This window comes from Carex rostrata, chromosome 16, assembly GCF_964058835.1.
Source record: "Carex rostrata chromosome 16, lpCarRost1.2, whole genome shotgun sequence".
NCBI classification, from domain to species: domain Eukaryota; kingdom Viridiplantae; phylum Streptophyta; class Magnoliopsida; order Poales; family Cyperaceae; genus Carex; species Carex rostrata.
Genome location: NC_135933.1, coordinates 3,844,609 through 3,860,800, shown reverse-complemented (window position 1 = coordinate 3,860,800; position 16,192 = coordinate 3,844,609). Strand labels below are relative to the sequence as shown.

General features: G+C 33.5%; 1 pseudogene across 1 annotated transcript; it reads left to right on the top strand.

The window, feature by feature from the left end:
- The first annotated feature begins 11,963 nt into the window (after positions 1-11,963).
- LOC144567385 (auxin-responsive protein SAUR32 pseudogene) lies at positions 11,964-13,087 on the top strand (annotated as a pseudogene). The gene is made up of 2 exons (XR_013515405.1): positions 11,964-12,108; positions 12,341-13,087. The product of XR_013515405.1 is annotated as an auxin-responsive protein SAUR32 pseudogene (transcript).
- Positions 13,088-16,192: the final 3,105 nt, after the last annotated feature.

Genomic DNA, 16,192 nt, shown 5'->3' with positions numbered 1-16,192 from the left:
GCTGATGAGCATCTGGAAGTTCCAAATCCACAAGTAGCTGTGGATGAGGTTCTAGTCCCGAGCTCAAGTACTTCAACACAAGTTGAAGTAGAACTGGATCCGCAGACAGTTGTGGATCAAGTTCAACAGCCCGAAGAACGAGTACTACGTAGGTCAACAAGAGTAGTCCATGCACCTGAAAGGTACTTGGGACTGCACGAGATCTCAGCCTATGACACTGAAGATCCTTTGACCTATGCGGAAGCAATGGATAGGCCCGACTCTGATAAATGGCTGGAGGCCATGAGATCCGAAATACAGTCCATGTATGACAACACGGTCTGGAACCTAGTTGTACCACCTGATGGGATAAAACCCATAGCTAACAAGTGGGTTTTCAAAATAAAAACAGACATGGATGGTAAGATGACTGTATACAAAGCACGGCTAGTAGCGAAAGGTTTCAAACAGATTCTCGGTGTAGATTATGATGAAACTTTTTCGCCCGTGGCTATGTTTAAGTCAATTCGGATACTCCTAGCAATTGCCGCATTTCATGATTATGAAATATGGCAAATGGATGTCAAAACCGCCTTCTTAAATGGAAATTTAGAAGAGGATGTGTACATGACACAGCCTGAGGGTTTTGAGGATTCAAAGAATGCTGGGAAGGTGTGCAAGCTTCTTAAATCCATTTATGGACTGAAGCAAGCATCACGGAGTTGGAATCTTCGATTTGACGAAGAAGTCAAAAAGCTTGACTTCGTCAGATGCGAAGAAGAACCATGTGTATACAGAAAGACTAGTGGGAGTGCCATCGCTTTTCTTATCCTATATGTAGATGACATACTACTAATGGGAAATGATATTCCTCTTTTGCAACAAGCCAAGTCTTCGTTGAAGAAAGTCTTTTCAATGAAAGACTTGGGCGAGGCTGTCTATATACTAGGCATAAAGATCTATCGAGATAGATCAAATAGACTTATAGGTTTAAGTCAAAGCACGTACATTGACAAAGTGCTGAATCGGTTCAGCATGCAGGATTCTAAGAGAGGATTCCTGCCAATGTCTCATAGTGTTCAGCTAAGCAAGACTCAGTGTCCTTCGACAACTGATGAGCGAAGCATTATGAGTAGAGTACCATACGCTTCGGCTATTGGCTCTATCATGTACGCCATGTTGTGCACTCGCCCTGATGTCTCGTACGCTTTGAGTGTGACGAGTAGATATCAGGCTAATCCAGGCAAAGAGCACTGGATTGCTGCAAAGAATATCCTTAAGTACTTGAGAAGAACTAAGGATATGTTTCTCGTCTACGGTGGTGATTCCGAGCTTGTGATTAATGGTTACACTGACGCCAGTTTCCAAACTGATCGTGATGACTCAAGATCACAGTCTGGGTATGTGTTCATACTCAACGGTGGTGCTGTGAGCTGGAAGAGTTCAAAGCAAGAGACTACAGCAGACTCAACCACCGAAGCAGAGTACATAGCTGCATCCGAGGCAGCTAAAGAGGGTTTCTGGATCAAGAAGTTCCTTAGCGAACTTGGAGTGGTTCCCAGTGTTCAAGGCCCTGTGGACCTCTACTGTGACAACAATGGAGCTATAGCTCAGGCCAAAGAACCAAGATCGCACTCGAAATCCAAGCATGTTCTACGGCGTTTTCACCTGATACGAGAGATCGTAAATAGAGGTGATGTAAAGATATGTAGAGTTGACACAGTCAGCAACACAGCTGATCCACTCACGAAACCTCTTCCTCAAGCCAAGCACCAGATGCATATTGCCTCTATGGGTCTGAGACACATAGGAGACTGGCTATGAGTTTTTCTTTAGATCTACGAGATTTTAGAATACTAGAGATTTGTGTAACTAGGGCCTACGATGATTGGCTCCTAGCTTAAGTGGGAGATTGTTAGTTTGTAATAATCTAGAAGTCAATAATACGATAAGTTAATCATAAAGCTTTGTTCATGAATTGAATGTTTATTTATATATCATTTTGTTGCCTTGAGTATTATTGAAATTATGGATCATTTCGAGTTCATGACTGAAATTGTGAAACTCCATAATATAGATAATATATACTCTTAAAAGTCACTGACCAAGGTAATTAGCAGGAACACTAATTACCGCGATAAGGTTAGCATGTGGATTAAAAGATGGTTAAGTTTTACAAACCACCTGACACGAGATGTCATTTTAATCACATGGATACATGTTCTAGGAACATGGTATTTGACAGACCCCGAATGAAACATTAAATAGAATTGTGTTCGTGTCATTTATGTTTTCATTCAGTGTCAAAGTTCTACAGTATGAGGTATTTATCGTTCCCACTAAGAAATATATATGAGTAAGTGTTATCTAACGCTGTCCGTAAAAAGCAGCCATAACGGTAGCATTTCCATATATATAACTTAGCTGAGGAAGTGATAGTCTGCTAAGAATACTATTTGTCCCTCGTATCTCTATACGAGCTATAGCATCACTGGGCCCCTTGATAGAGTTAGATTATCTGCATGCGGTATAATTACAAGAGTAATTATATTTGATAATCTACTCAAGATCAAGAAAAGATACAGTTACCAAGGATGACACACATCTACCTTGAAACTGATCTGATAGCTATGAGACAGAAGAACTGACACAAGTAAATTGTTTACTGGATCGTGATATTGTACAGTACAGCATCATCTGTGTAATTGGATGGTCATGATGTGTTGCCAGATGCCACCCATGACTAACAGAAGTTAAAACAGTTTTAACTTTGTTTACCAACATAACACAGATCCTATTGGGTCACACCATATAGGAGCTACTCGGAGAATCTTACTGATTAATTATAAATTGATTATAATTAATATTAAGATGGTTATAATTAATTATACGTGATATAATTAAATTATAAATGTCATTTAGAATGACAAGCAGAAACAACAGTTAATTTATAAACGTACACGTTACGTTGTATAAAAGTTACCGAACAATAACCGAAAAGAAATATAATTGTACATGACAATTATATATATATGATTTGGAATTTTAATTGTTAATTATGGGCTTGAATTATGGATTTAAAAGCCCAAAATAATCAAAGCCTTAATTAAAATTAAAGGCCCAAAGTCAAAAGCCCAAAATCAAAGCCCAACACTATTCATGCCTTAATGGGCCAAGGGTATTTTGGTCTTTTTCACCCTATGCCGACTTCCCTTGTGTTGACATGTGTCATGTGAGGTGGCAAGGGTATTTTGGTCATTTCACATGATAAAAGGATGAGGTGTCAAGGGCTTTTGGTAAATAGATTTGTTTTGAGGGGTATTTTGGTCTTTTGCCAACCTCCTCAAAAGTCTATAAATAGAGGGGTAGGGTAGAGAGAAAGACTCACTAATTCATGTGTTAATCTGATTACTTCGTTGATCGGTTTTCCCTCTCTTCCCTGATTTCGGTTATTACGAGATTCGGAAAAATATATTTTTAGATTCTGCGGTATTTCATGTTTTGCTTTATTAGTAAAACGGAATAACTTGCATTCTTAAATATATTTAATCTGTCTCTTTTTCGGTGAATAGTGTTTCTGCAGAATTCCGCGGTTTACGGTATTTCTGGCAGAAGAAGTAAATCGCTCTCCGGTTAGTCCTGGTGGATAACCAATAGAGGTATCACACGTGTGATACTGCGAGTCGATTCCATCCCTGGTGAGGCTCTACTCGCTCGGTCTGCATTCCAACTGAGATTTGGAATCAAGGTATAAATTGTTATATTAATCTATTTAATTTGTAAATAGATTTAATGCTTTAGGAAATCAATTATGGAGTAGATCTGTAAATAGGATTAAACGAATCTTCTTGATTCATTTAATCCGTAGCTTAAGTTAGATGTAAAAAATTTTGTTTTACTCTTTCCGCAGCTTAAGCTAATTAAATGGGTTTGAACCGTTCACGAAAACCCAACATAAGTTTGAGTATATCCTTTGGCAACCAAGCGAGCTTTGTACCGTTCTACGGTGCCATCACTATTGTATTTAATTTTGTATACCCATTTACAACCTACGGGTTTTTTATCTTTTGGTAATTGAACAATTACCTAAGTTTTATTTTTTTCAAGAGCTTTCAACTCTTCTTTCATGGCTTTGTTCCACACGAGATTTTTCATGGCTTCTTCATATTGATTTGGTTCTTGTCCTTTCTCAATTGAGGTTAAGAAGGTTCTATGGTTGGAGGATACATTACCATATGTAATAAAATTTTGTATAGGATATTGTACCTTGTAGGTTATAAAATCCCTTAGCCTCGTTGAGGGTTGTGTTGTTCGAATTGACCTTCTCAAAGGTGCTTCTTCAACATTTCCATTTTCCTCACTTGAAGAAATTTCCTCTATTTCTTCATCATTTACACTTTCATTTTCATTTTCGGTTTCGGGTGCAACCTCATTTTCTATTGGTCTTACCTCTTCTCTTGGTGAGTTAAAATAAGGAAATGTAATTTCCTTAAGAGGCTCTATAATATTTTCCTCATGAATTTTTTCTTTGTAATAGGGCTCATTTTCAAAAAAAGTTACATCTCTAGAGATGTACAATTTTTTATTTATTGGGTCATAACATTTGTATCCCTTTTTTTGTGATGAGTAACCCAAAAAAATCGCTTTAATTGAGGTATAATCCAACTTATCTTCTTTATTTTTGTGTACATAGCATGTGCAACCAAAAATTCGTAAATGCTCAATGTTGAGTTTTCTTTTGTAAAGAATTTCTAATGGACTCTTATAATCTAAATTAGCACTTGGCAATCTATTAATCAAATATGTTGCGGTAAGAACGGCATCCGACCAATAAAATTTTGGTACATTGTTTTGAAATAAAAGTACCCGAGTCATTTCAAGCAAATGTCTATTTTTCCTTTCGGAGACACCATTTTGTTCGGGTGTATAGACACATGTTGTTTGATGCAAAATCCCTTTTTCTTTGAAAAAATTTGAGAAATTTTGGTTTATAAATTCCGTTCCATTATCGGATCTAAAAGTTTTAATTTTTGCTTCATATTGATTTCCTATGAAGTTATAAAAATCTAAAAATTGTGAAAACACTTCACTTTTATTTTTTAATAAATATAACCAAGTTGTTTTAGAGAAGTCATCTATAAAGATAACAAAATATTTGTATCCATTAAAAGAGTTAATTGGAGCGGGGCCCCATACATCCGAATGTACTAAATCAAAAGGTTTTTCACTTTTACTACTTGATAAATTAAAAGGTAATCTAGCATGCTTTCCTAATTTACATATTTCACAATCATTATTATTTAAACTAGAAAAATTAAAAAGACTTTTTAAGATTTTATCGGAAGGATGTCCAATTCTTTTATGCCAAAGAATGCTCATTTCTTCCTTTTTAGCATTGAAATTAAATTTTTCTTCATTCAAAAAATAGAGTCCATTTTCCAAATATCCTTCACCAATTATATTTTTTGTTATCCATTCTTGAAATAACACCTTTTTTGATGAAAAAATAAGTTCACAATTTAATTCTTTTGTGATTTTACTTATGGATAATAAATTTGATGCACAATCCTTTATATACAAGACATTTGGAATTATTTTTGAGAAAATATTTATTGAACCCTCTCCAATGATTTCCATTTTTTCACTATTTGCAACTGTAACAAATTGTTTAGTTTCGTATTTTCTAAAATCACTTAATAAATTCTTATTTCCGGTCATATGGTCAGTTGCTCCAGAGTCTAGAATCCATTTAGTTTTATTTAATGAAAGAGATAAGTTTGCAACAATACCAGATGACTTGTGTTGATTTTTATCAAGCAACGTAGATAGTTGTTGAATGAAGTGCCTCAGTTGATCCAGAGAGCCCAATCTCATCAAATCATTTTTTGGTTCTTGCCTCATCAGATCCGAACCATCTCTTTTATTTCCTTCGCTCTCTGAGTTCAACTCCGCCGAAAAACCCTTTTTCTTGTCCTCTCCGTAGCCGCCTCGCTCCCCCTGTCTCCGATCTCCACCTCGCCTTGGCGCCTTCGGTCGAAGATGTGGGTGGAGAAACCAACATCCATCATTTCTATGACCCTCCTTCTTGCAATTTTCACATTGGATGGTTGTTTGATCTCCCCGTATTTCGACCGTAAGGTTAGGACTCGGTTTTGCAACGCCGACTGCTTCGGCCCTGGAATTATCGGAGGGATGCGAGCTTTTGAGTTTGTTGATTTCAGAGGGATTGGTTGTGGATGACAGATATTTAATGATTACCTCTTGGAGGTAACTCATGATTTCCATAAGGGCTTTTTCTTTTTCTTTTTCTTTTTTATTTGGGTTTTGTTTACTGATTTTTCTGGTATTCACTGATCTCCTTCTTTCTGGTTTTGCTGATTTTGCCCCTCCCCCTTTTTGTCGTTGTACCAATTTACTGGTATGAGGGGTTTTGTCGGTTTGGGTGGCTGGTACAGTTCTTTGTTAGCTGTACTGCTCTTTGGTGATTTGATTTTTTCGGTTTTCAGCTGCTGGTGCTGTTGCAGACTTGCTGAACAGATGCTCAGTTTTTTCCAAAGTCACAGTTCTTGTCTGTGATTTTAATTGTTTGATTTTCTGTCTTGAGTCAGGGTTTTAATCCCGCTCTGATACTGGTGCTGTTGCTAATTTTCCTCTGGTTTTACAGCTGCTTGTGCTGTTGCTGATTTTTCTGTTTTGAGTTAGGATTTCAATCCATGCTCTGATGCCATGTTGAGTTTTTGAGATAGAGACAGAGAAATTTGTATGAGAAAAATATATTTCATTCTTAATCTAATTTGTACAGTGGGCTCCTTATATAGTTGGAGAAAAATAAATACAACGGTAATATGCCTATCCTATACAGTAAGCTACAGTACTAACGGTAACTTTTTATAACTAGTAGCTCTATTTAATTCTAAACGGGTCTAAAGCTTAACGGGTTTGACTTGTGCTTCATTCTCAACATAGTTCCCATTTTTTGTGCCACATTAGTGGATACATGTCGTTGTACTAGTTGTACCACAAAATTTATTATTCCAAAGTGAGAGACTAGTGACGTCGTTTTCTTTTTCTAATAAAGATTAAAAGTTTGTTCTTTGAGGAGTTGCATCATTGCATGACTAAGCCTCTCCATTGGACATCCAACTTTTAAATAAGAATTGCGTATATATATCTAGAAGATAAATTAAATAAAAACGTGTTATTTTTGTACAAATTGTTTATAAAAAAAATTAAAGACTAAGATCTCAAATATGCAATTTAGTCAGATCAACGGTCAAAACTTCAACGTGTCTGTTTCTAATTTGAGATCGAAAAATATATAGTTCAAAATGCTTGACTAGAGACCCTGAACGTTTATGTTTATTTACTGTAGGAACGCGTGAGCTGTTCACCCACCTGTTATACGAATTCAGATCACCTATAGTAATTTAAATTTTGAGTTACGACAGTCGTGTACAAAAAGACAGACAGAAAGGTTAATACAAACATAGATACACAACCTTTAGATTTATTTGATTTTGATTGTTAGTGGAGTTGTAGCTTTATTAGTAAGTTGAATGGAGGTAATCTGGAGATAGGGCTACTGACTTGTAATGATTTGCTATGTGCTGTGTATTCTTTCCTTTGATTTTATTAATGCAAAACCTGGCAGCCAATGCTTGGTATTTATTCAAAAAAAAAAAAAAAAAAAAGAGTTACGACAACCTTAGCGGCCTCCGACAGAACAACTTTTAAGATCTGTGTTGACACACACAAATATTAAAGAAATTCTATGCATTCTATCTTAAATCGGATTGATTCAGATTCTAATCGGACGGATCTAAATTCAAAGTTGGAGTTATTTTAGATGATCCAAACTCCGTCTTATAATTATTGATCTGTTAGGCAAGCATATGATTATTAAGTGAAAACTTTAATCATTTATATCCAGTTATATATACTTATATATGAAAAATTAAATTTTAGTAGTTAACAATTATATTTTTACACTAATTGTAATTAAGAGTAGGATTAAAATATGTCTCAAGTCTTTCATGTTTTATCTATGTTTTACATCTTTATTTTTGTTTTCGAAGTTCAAATTAGTTGATCAAAACTGTTCAACATGATCTCCATATTAAAATAAGTTTGGAGTCCAAACTTTGTATTTTCTTGAAACTTTTTACTACTATTGAATAGGTACAAAATCACTATTTTTTAGAAGATTATGGACCATCTAAAAACTGTGATTTTGAATCTATCTAAAACAAACAATAGTGAAATATTTCCAAAATATAATATTCGGTCCTCAAAACATATTAATATGGAGATAAGGTTGAGTTGCTCGGATTGACTATTTGAATTTTAAAAATGGAGATAAAAGATGCCGGATATACTTAAGTTTGAAAGATATGAGATATTTGAACCCTCTATAATTATTATTATGATTATCATCATCATCATCATTATTATTATAAAAGGATTAAAATTCATTTTTTTCAGAAATTATAGAGGGTATTGAGTAGACTTGTAACATTTCACAGGGAGAATGTTGTCTTAGTTGTTGAGAATTCGTGTAGAGTATAGATTCATCAATTCGATTCAATTTTTGAATCAGTCAATTGGTTTTTACTCGAAATAGAATCTAAGTGTAAAATTAAATTTAAGATAGAGTTTACCACTAGATGCATAGCAGAGATAATCTTCATCTAATTGTAATAGTGACATTCTTCTCTAGTCTTGTGTCAGATGTACATAACAACAACAATAACTACGTACGTCTCTATCAGTATTCACACGAATAAGTCGAAAACAACTATAAGTCAGAGTGTTAGTGCCGACTAACAACCCCTCTTTTTATTCTCTTTCTCTCTCACTCTTAATTCTAGAAATGATGTCAACAAAATAAATGACAAAAAATGAACTGTACATGTATATTTAAAGAGGAGGGTTCGCCTCATTTTTTTTATACCTCATCATACCTCATATTTTATATCTTCATTTTCTTCATATTCAAAGTCTAAATTGTCGATCTTAACCGTTCAACATGATATCCATACTAAAATATGGTTAGGGATGAAATTTTATAATTTTTGAAATTTTTTTACTATTTTTTAAGATGGGTAGAAAATCACTGTTTTTTGAACGGTTCAAAAACAGTGATTTTGTATCTATCTTAAAAAATAGCAAAAAAATTTCAAAAAATATAAAATTTCATCTCCATGCATATTTTAGTATAAATATTTTGTTGAACAGTTCAGATCGACAATTTGAACTTTGAAAACGAAAATATAAAATATGAGATATGATGAAGTATGAAAAAAATGAAGCATTGGAACCCTCCTCATATTTAAAATACTATGTATCAATTGATTGCATCACTTGAGCTCATCTATATATTGATTTGTACCTTTTTCACATAAACTCATCTAGATACACCACTCAAATTCATTTAGACTGAAAGAGCAGAAATTTGGCGATATATTCATGAATCCCAATTGTATTTATCCATATTTTATTTTAGATATAATTAATTTCGGTCCATACAATTTGGCCTACATAACAATTCTAAAATTAGCAAATTAGAACATGTGTGATTTTGAAGTTCTTTGTACAGTCTTTACTTAAATCTTTCACAATAGCAACTAATTCCGAAAGAATAGGTGGCGGCCATTAATTATTTGTATTAATAAAAAGAATTAGAGTTCAATGTACAAAAAGTCCTCTCTCACCCACAATTTACATCACATTCTGACCTGCAACACGACAAAGTTCTTTATTAGAGGCCTGTCAACAATCTTTCAGGACAAATTCGACATGAGCTTGTTCACAACATGTGTTGCAACTTTGTTTGGAAAAATGTGAGTCATATATGTCTAGAAAAAAATCTTATTGTAGAAATATCATATCATATCTTCTGTCATGTTTAAAAAATCATTTATCTTGGATGAGAAAATTCCTTTATATTATGTTTATTACATTATCTCAAAAATTAAAAATTGTGGAAAACAAAATATTATTAACCTATATTACATTTTTCTTGCCCCTCTTCAGTGTACTTCTTTTTGGTGCTTACTGCTTAGCTAATTGCCGTTACACGCATGGCATCGACTAGCGACCAGAATTTTTTTTTGTGATAATACCGTAGGCAGGATGACCCCATTGGCTCATTTACACGCATGGCATAGACTAGCGACCAGTAAGATATTTTATCTCATAGATCGTACTCACTTCTCAAGTCTACACCTCATATACTCAAAGTACGCTAAAAACCACAAACTTGTACCTCCTAAACATGCCAACACAGATTTGGCCACAGAATTGATGCCTGGTAGCACATATCCAACCATCAATGATATTTGTGGCTAAACAAATAGAATCAAACTGGCATTAATTATAGGCAATGAAATATATATGTAGACCTCTACATGCATTCAGCAATAATTCATCAGGTTAGTTACAATATTGTATCAGTTTAAAAGTCAATTGTATATCTCAACTAAAAATCTGTCATTTAAAAAAATTAGTGACTCGATTACATATATATTTCTTATTGAGAAAACATTCTACGTACAATGTAATTCATGAGAAAAAAGAGATACTAATTAGTATCGTGTATATATTTTTCTCTCTTTATCTCTAACCCCAACGTAAGATAATTTAATTAACTTCACCTAGCAAAACGATAAGCTCTAAAACATCAATCATGCTCCATAATATATAGCATAATATTTCTTTGTTCATATATACAAGAAAAAAATGAACAATTAATGTACATAAATATTTTACATACCGCATGTATCTTTTTTCGAAACCCCACGATCAAATTTATGCATATTCATGTTATTTTTACACATAATTTGAAAATCATGCAATTAGAAATTTAAATATACAATGTTCTTTTCAAAAGTAAATTATGTTACTTTTAGCGATTAGAGTTAAATGGTTTCTTAATTAAATTTTAAGTAGTAGGAACACCAGCATGAATCATGCAAATGTTATTTTATAGTGGGAAAAGTCAAAAGTTATCTTCTTACGCTTATCTTGCTTCATTGGTTTCTTTTTTAATTTTCAAAAGTTCATGGATACAATTTTGGTTTATTAAATCTGGTACATGCAATCACAATCTATTTTGAAAATGCAATATAAAATATAAAAAGAGATGCATGATCTAAACAAGTGCAGCAAATCAATTTCAAATTATTCTCAACAATTTTAATAATCATGCTTTTCATATCTTATATATCATAATTCATATTTTATATCTTCATTTTTAAAATCTAAACTATATATCGATCCTAACCGCTCAACATGATATTCATACTAAAATATGCTTGGGATGAAATTTTATAAATTTTGAAAAAAAAATACTATTTATTAAGATAGGAACAAAATCATTGTTTCTGTACCGTTAAAAAACAATGATTTTGTACATATCTTAAAAATAGTAAATAATTTTCAAAAATTATAAATTTCATCAAAAACTTATTTTAATATGGATATCATGTTGAGCGGTTCAGATCAACAGTTGGGACTTAAAAAAAATAAAAAAATATGAGGTTTAATTAAGTATGAAAGACGAGGTATTGGAACCCTCGTCATTTAAAATTACTAATGATATAGTAATTTTTTATGTGAATTCATATCATGTAACTATATAATTGATATATACGAAATAATATGGACAAAATCATTATAGACATCAACTTCAACTTATGAATTATCCGAATTCTATATATCGTTAACATTATAAATTCAACTACTTTCATCGAGCATTAAATAGGGGATAATTCGGGGACCAATAGCAGCTCGATCAATAGAATTATTCCAAAAAGAAAGGAACGTTACAGTTCACATCCCAGTCAGGTGAGAACCTTAAGGGGTTTTTTTGTCTTTACGCTAAAGAACATTATAGGTATACTTCATTCTACTTGACCTCCTTAATCAATTTGACATGATCTTGTAAGACGTCTCTCCTACCCAATTGGCCTATTCAGCATTTGCCCTGCTTCCTTTCAACCTCTCTCCTCTCTCTTACACACATTCATCTCGTTCCCTCTCTCTCTCTCTCTCGCTCTCTCTAACAACACGCCGTTGTGCAAGCATATGGAGATAATGCTATCCTCCAAGTCTCATCCTCTAAACTAGAAGGTACAAATTGCAACCTATATACTCCCTTTCTCAATTGTTTTATGGTAATACAGACTAGATATATATTTTCTGAATTTCTACAAAGGTTTTTTTCATTTTTGCCTACCTCTCTAGACGATGAAATTATACAACCTCCATAAAATTAAATTACACAACTTAATTTTCTCAGTATACCTCCGTTTTCATTCATATTTTCTCACATATTTTTGTTTTGTTTTGTTTTGTTTTATAGGACATCTTTTTCGTCGAGTCTTGTTAATTATATGAAAGTCTCTGAAGAAATATAACCAATAGCTAGCTAGCAACCTGAGAATATGGGTAAGAGGGAGGCGACAGGTGCACCACCAAAAGGGTGGATGGCGATAAGAGTCGGTGCAGAGGGGGAAGAACAAAGGCGGTTTCTAGTACCGGTTATGTACCTAAACCATCCTCTTTTTCTAGGGTTATTGAAGGAGGCTGAAGAAGAGTACGGATTCGCTCAAAAGGGCGCAATCACCATCCCTTGCCATGTCGAACATTTTTGCCATGTTCAGGAGATCATAGAACGAGACCGTAGAAGCAGCACTCCTTATGGCAGCCATCATCATCATGGGCACCATGGATATCATGGTCATGGCCATGGCCATGTGCTTCCCCATTTCCCTATAGTGGGTTGTTTTAAAGCATGATATTTTTGGTTGTTTAATTTAGAACATCACTATGTGTACTTCTACAATGAAAAAGGGTCTTTGCTGTGTAAATAAATGGATTAGGCTGTACTTTTGGGGTTTTAAGTTTTGGGTTTTTTGAGCTTTGCACTTTTATGGGGTCCTATCTTTTTTTCCCCTTTTTTCAGCAATCCGTATGCTTTGCTTCTACCTTCTAGAAAGAAGAAAGCTTTAATTAATGATTATTGGTTAGGAAATCAAAAGGTGATATCAGTTCAGTATTTATCTATGTAACCGTTTGATCTCATACTGATTATAATTTATTCCTTAAATTTCTTCGTTTTTCTTAATCCTTCAAGGCTTTAAGAACTTCTATTTAGGGAGTTCATTGGTCCGATTTAACCGATTTTAATCCGAACCGAGAGTGTTCGGATTAAATGGTTAGATTTTTTTCAGTTAAAATCGGTTCAATTCATTTTTTAGAACCAGCATGCTTGGTTCGGTTTAAAATTTTTTAAAACCGATCAAACCGAATCAATCAAAAATTTTAAATCTGTCCCCCATCCGAACCAAACATTTTTTTTAAAAAAGTACGACTTAATATATATTGTTTGGTTCAGTTTAAAACCGGTTAGACCAAACCAAACAAAAAATTTAAATACATCTTTAAAAAATTCAAGAATTAACAAAACAATGTTTATTTTTATGATTAATCTTCTTAGTTAGGTTCAATCAAACAAACCGAAATTTAGTTCAGTTTGTTCGGTTCGGTTTCAATTCAGTTCATAAGTTTATTTTGGTCAGTTTGATTGTATTTTTGAAAACGAAATAAAATTTTGATTTTTCTATTTTACTTTGATTTTAACCAAACCAAACCGAACCAAACCAAACCAAACCAATGAACAAGCTTCAGAAATTTCTTAAAAAAAAGTTCTATTAACTTAATTAATTAGTTAAGCTAATGAATTGTGCTGTTACAATATACTTCTGTGCCTTATCCATAAAAGCAATAAACCATTATTTGCGCATTTAACCAACTCTTACCATCACTTGCTACTTCCGCTTAAAAATATAAGTAAAAGAATGTTCTAAGTTCTAACTTATTTTTCTGGTCCCAGGTAACTTGCGTGCTGAATATAGCGAACAAGAAAAGAGCACCAAATGTGAATATTTCGCACGGGTAATAGTGCATACTGATTAGATAAGCTTCATGTCCTTTCTAGACATCGACTGCAAGTGCATTTTGCAAAATCAAAATACAATCAATAGTTAAGGAATTCAAAGGTCAAGGAAGAAAGCGATATTTGAGTGCAAGAGTCACTTAGAACTAAGCAAAAAACCAAGCTCATGCCATCAATGGTGGAGCCATGTAAAAAAACTGAGGTCAATTGATTTTAATTTATTTTCAAAAAGTTTTGTACTTGTGCTTTATTTTCAATTTAGTTTAGAGTAAAATGTTAAGAATAGTATAAAATTGATTGTATTCGCAGCATAAAATTTTTACATAAGTTATATCTATTCACGTTTGAAATGTGGCTCGGTTCTTACATGCCACAAAGACCTTTTATTACCGAAGAGGTTTATACTTCCTCCGGCACTCTATATTGTCCGGATATTATTCAAACTAGAGACTAGAGAGGGGCAAGGAGTTCGCTGCAAACCTTATATTACAAAAGATCACCATATTAACAAAAAAGAAAAGCACTGCTAGACCACATGATATAAAAGATGGTCCAACATATATTCTAATTCTATGAAGAAAAAGGAACTTGCTTATCTCTTTCTATGATAAAGTTTGACAAGTCCTCTTGACCAATTACAGAACACAATCAGATTTTTTTTACTTTTGGAAATATGCTGAAACGAGATCAAGCCAAGTTGCATAGCATTTTCCAATGATGCTTTTCTTTTCACTGGGATGATGATTGGAAAAAAAGGAGAATTTTCAATTCATTCCCTTTGAGAGGTACTACTTGTACAGGGTCACATCATGCACACATTTCTCTTTTGGAATGGACGTGTCGAGCATTCTAGATTCTGTTCTTGTATGGTGTGAAACATAGTTGCATTTGGTGCCAAATATGACCATTCATCTATTTATTGCAGTATTTCTAATAAATTAAATTATATTGTATTTCATCTATTTTCAAAGAAACATATTTAACATTTCTAATATTTTAATACAAAAAATAAAAAAAAATTATGTTTTATAAAAAAAAAAAAAAAATTTGAGACCGTGGGAACCTCACGGTCTGAAAATAAAATCTGTTTTTTTTTAAAAAAAAAAAAAATTTTGGCAAGACCGTGAGAAGCACACGGTCTGGAAAATAAAAAAAAATGCCAGACCGTGACGTTCCCACGGTTCTTATGGTTTTTGAAAAAAAACTGGTAATCATATTGGTTCCCTAAGAATCCTTTTTTTAATTATGGTTTATGAAAAAAATTCATCCCTTTCTAGGTAAATTATTCATTACATGCCTGACCATCACCCTTTTTACATCAGGTGCAATCTTGACAGTTGAATATTAAATGGAGGATCCAGATTTGCCAGTGTCCCCACAATCTGGTAACTAGTGACAATGAACTACTTCCCAATCAAAATATCAAAGAATTGAAGAGAAATGATATTACAAGCTAAGAGCCGAGGAGAGGTCACGAGAATTGTATGTAATCCCACATTCATCACACCTGCTACATGTGAAGTCAAAATTAATGCTTCAGCGCATCTTACATGTGTTTAATTTGGCTTTGAGGATTTAACCTAACTGATTTTAGGCAATAGACAAGCCCTTGTCTTTTCCGTGTGTACATCATATGATACCATTAAAATCATAAACAAAACATGTTGCAAACATAGGCTCAATATGTAGAAAGTAGAAAGGTTCAAAAAGTAGGTCTAATTTCACATCACTAATCCAAGTCTGCTGCTCCATTCATCTATTTGATTCCACCAAGTGGCTATTGTGGCTGGTCATATAGTATGTAAAAAACAGTAGCAATTAGGTACAGACCAGTTTCCTAAGGCCTCTTTCTCATTGTTTTTTCTAATGTCATGGTGGCATCAAAACACATGGAACAAAAACCTCAAACTACAAATTTTGGGTATCTCTTTCTGTCTCTTGAAAATTGGCAGCTGCCAGTTAGTTTATTAAAATGAGTGAGTCTATGGTACTATGCATATCATGGGTTGTTACTGTGCTACGGCTCTATATTCGAGTTTTCAAATCCTAACGGTCGATCCGAACCGTTCATCTTGTTCTCCATATTAATATGTGTTTGGAGACCAAATTTTACACTTTTTGAAATCTTTTTACTATTTTTTTAGATATTTAGAAAATCACTTGATCTGAAAATTCTGGACCATCCAAAAACAGTGATTTTCAATAAATCTAAAAAAATAGTAAAAAAATTTCAAAAAATGTAAAATTTGGTCTCCA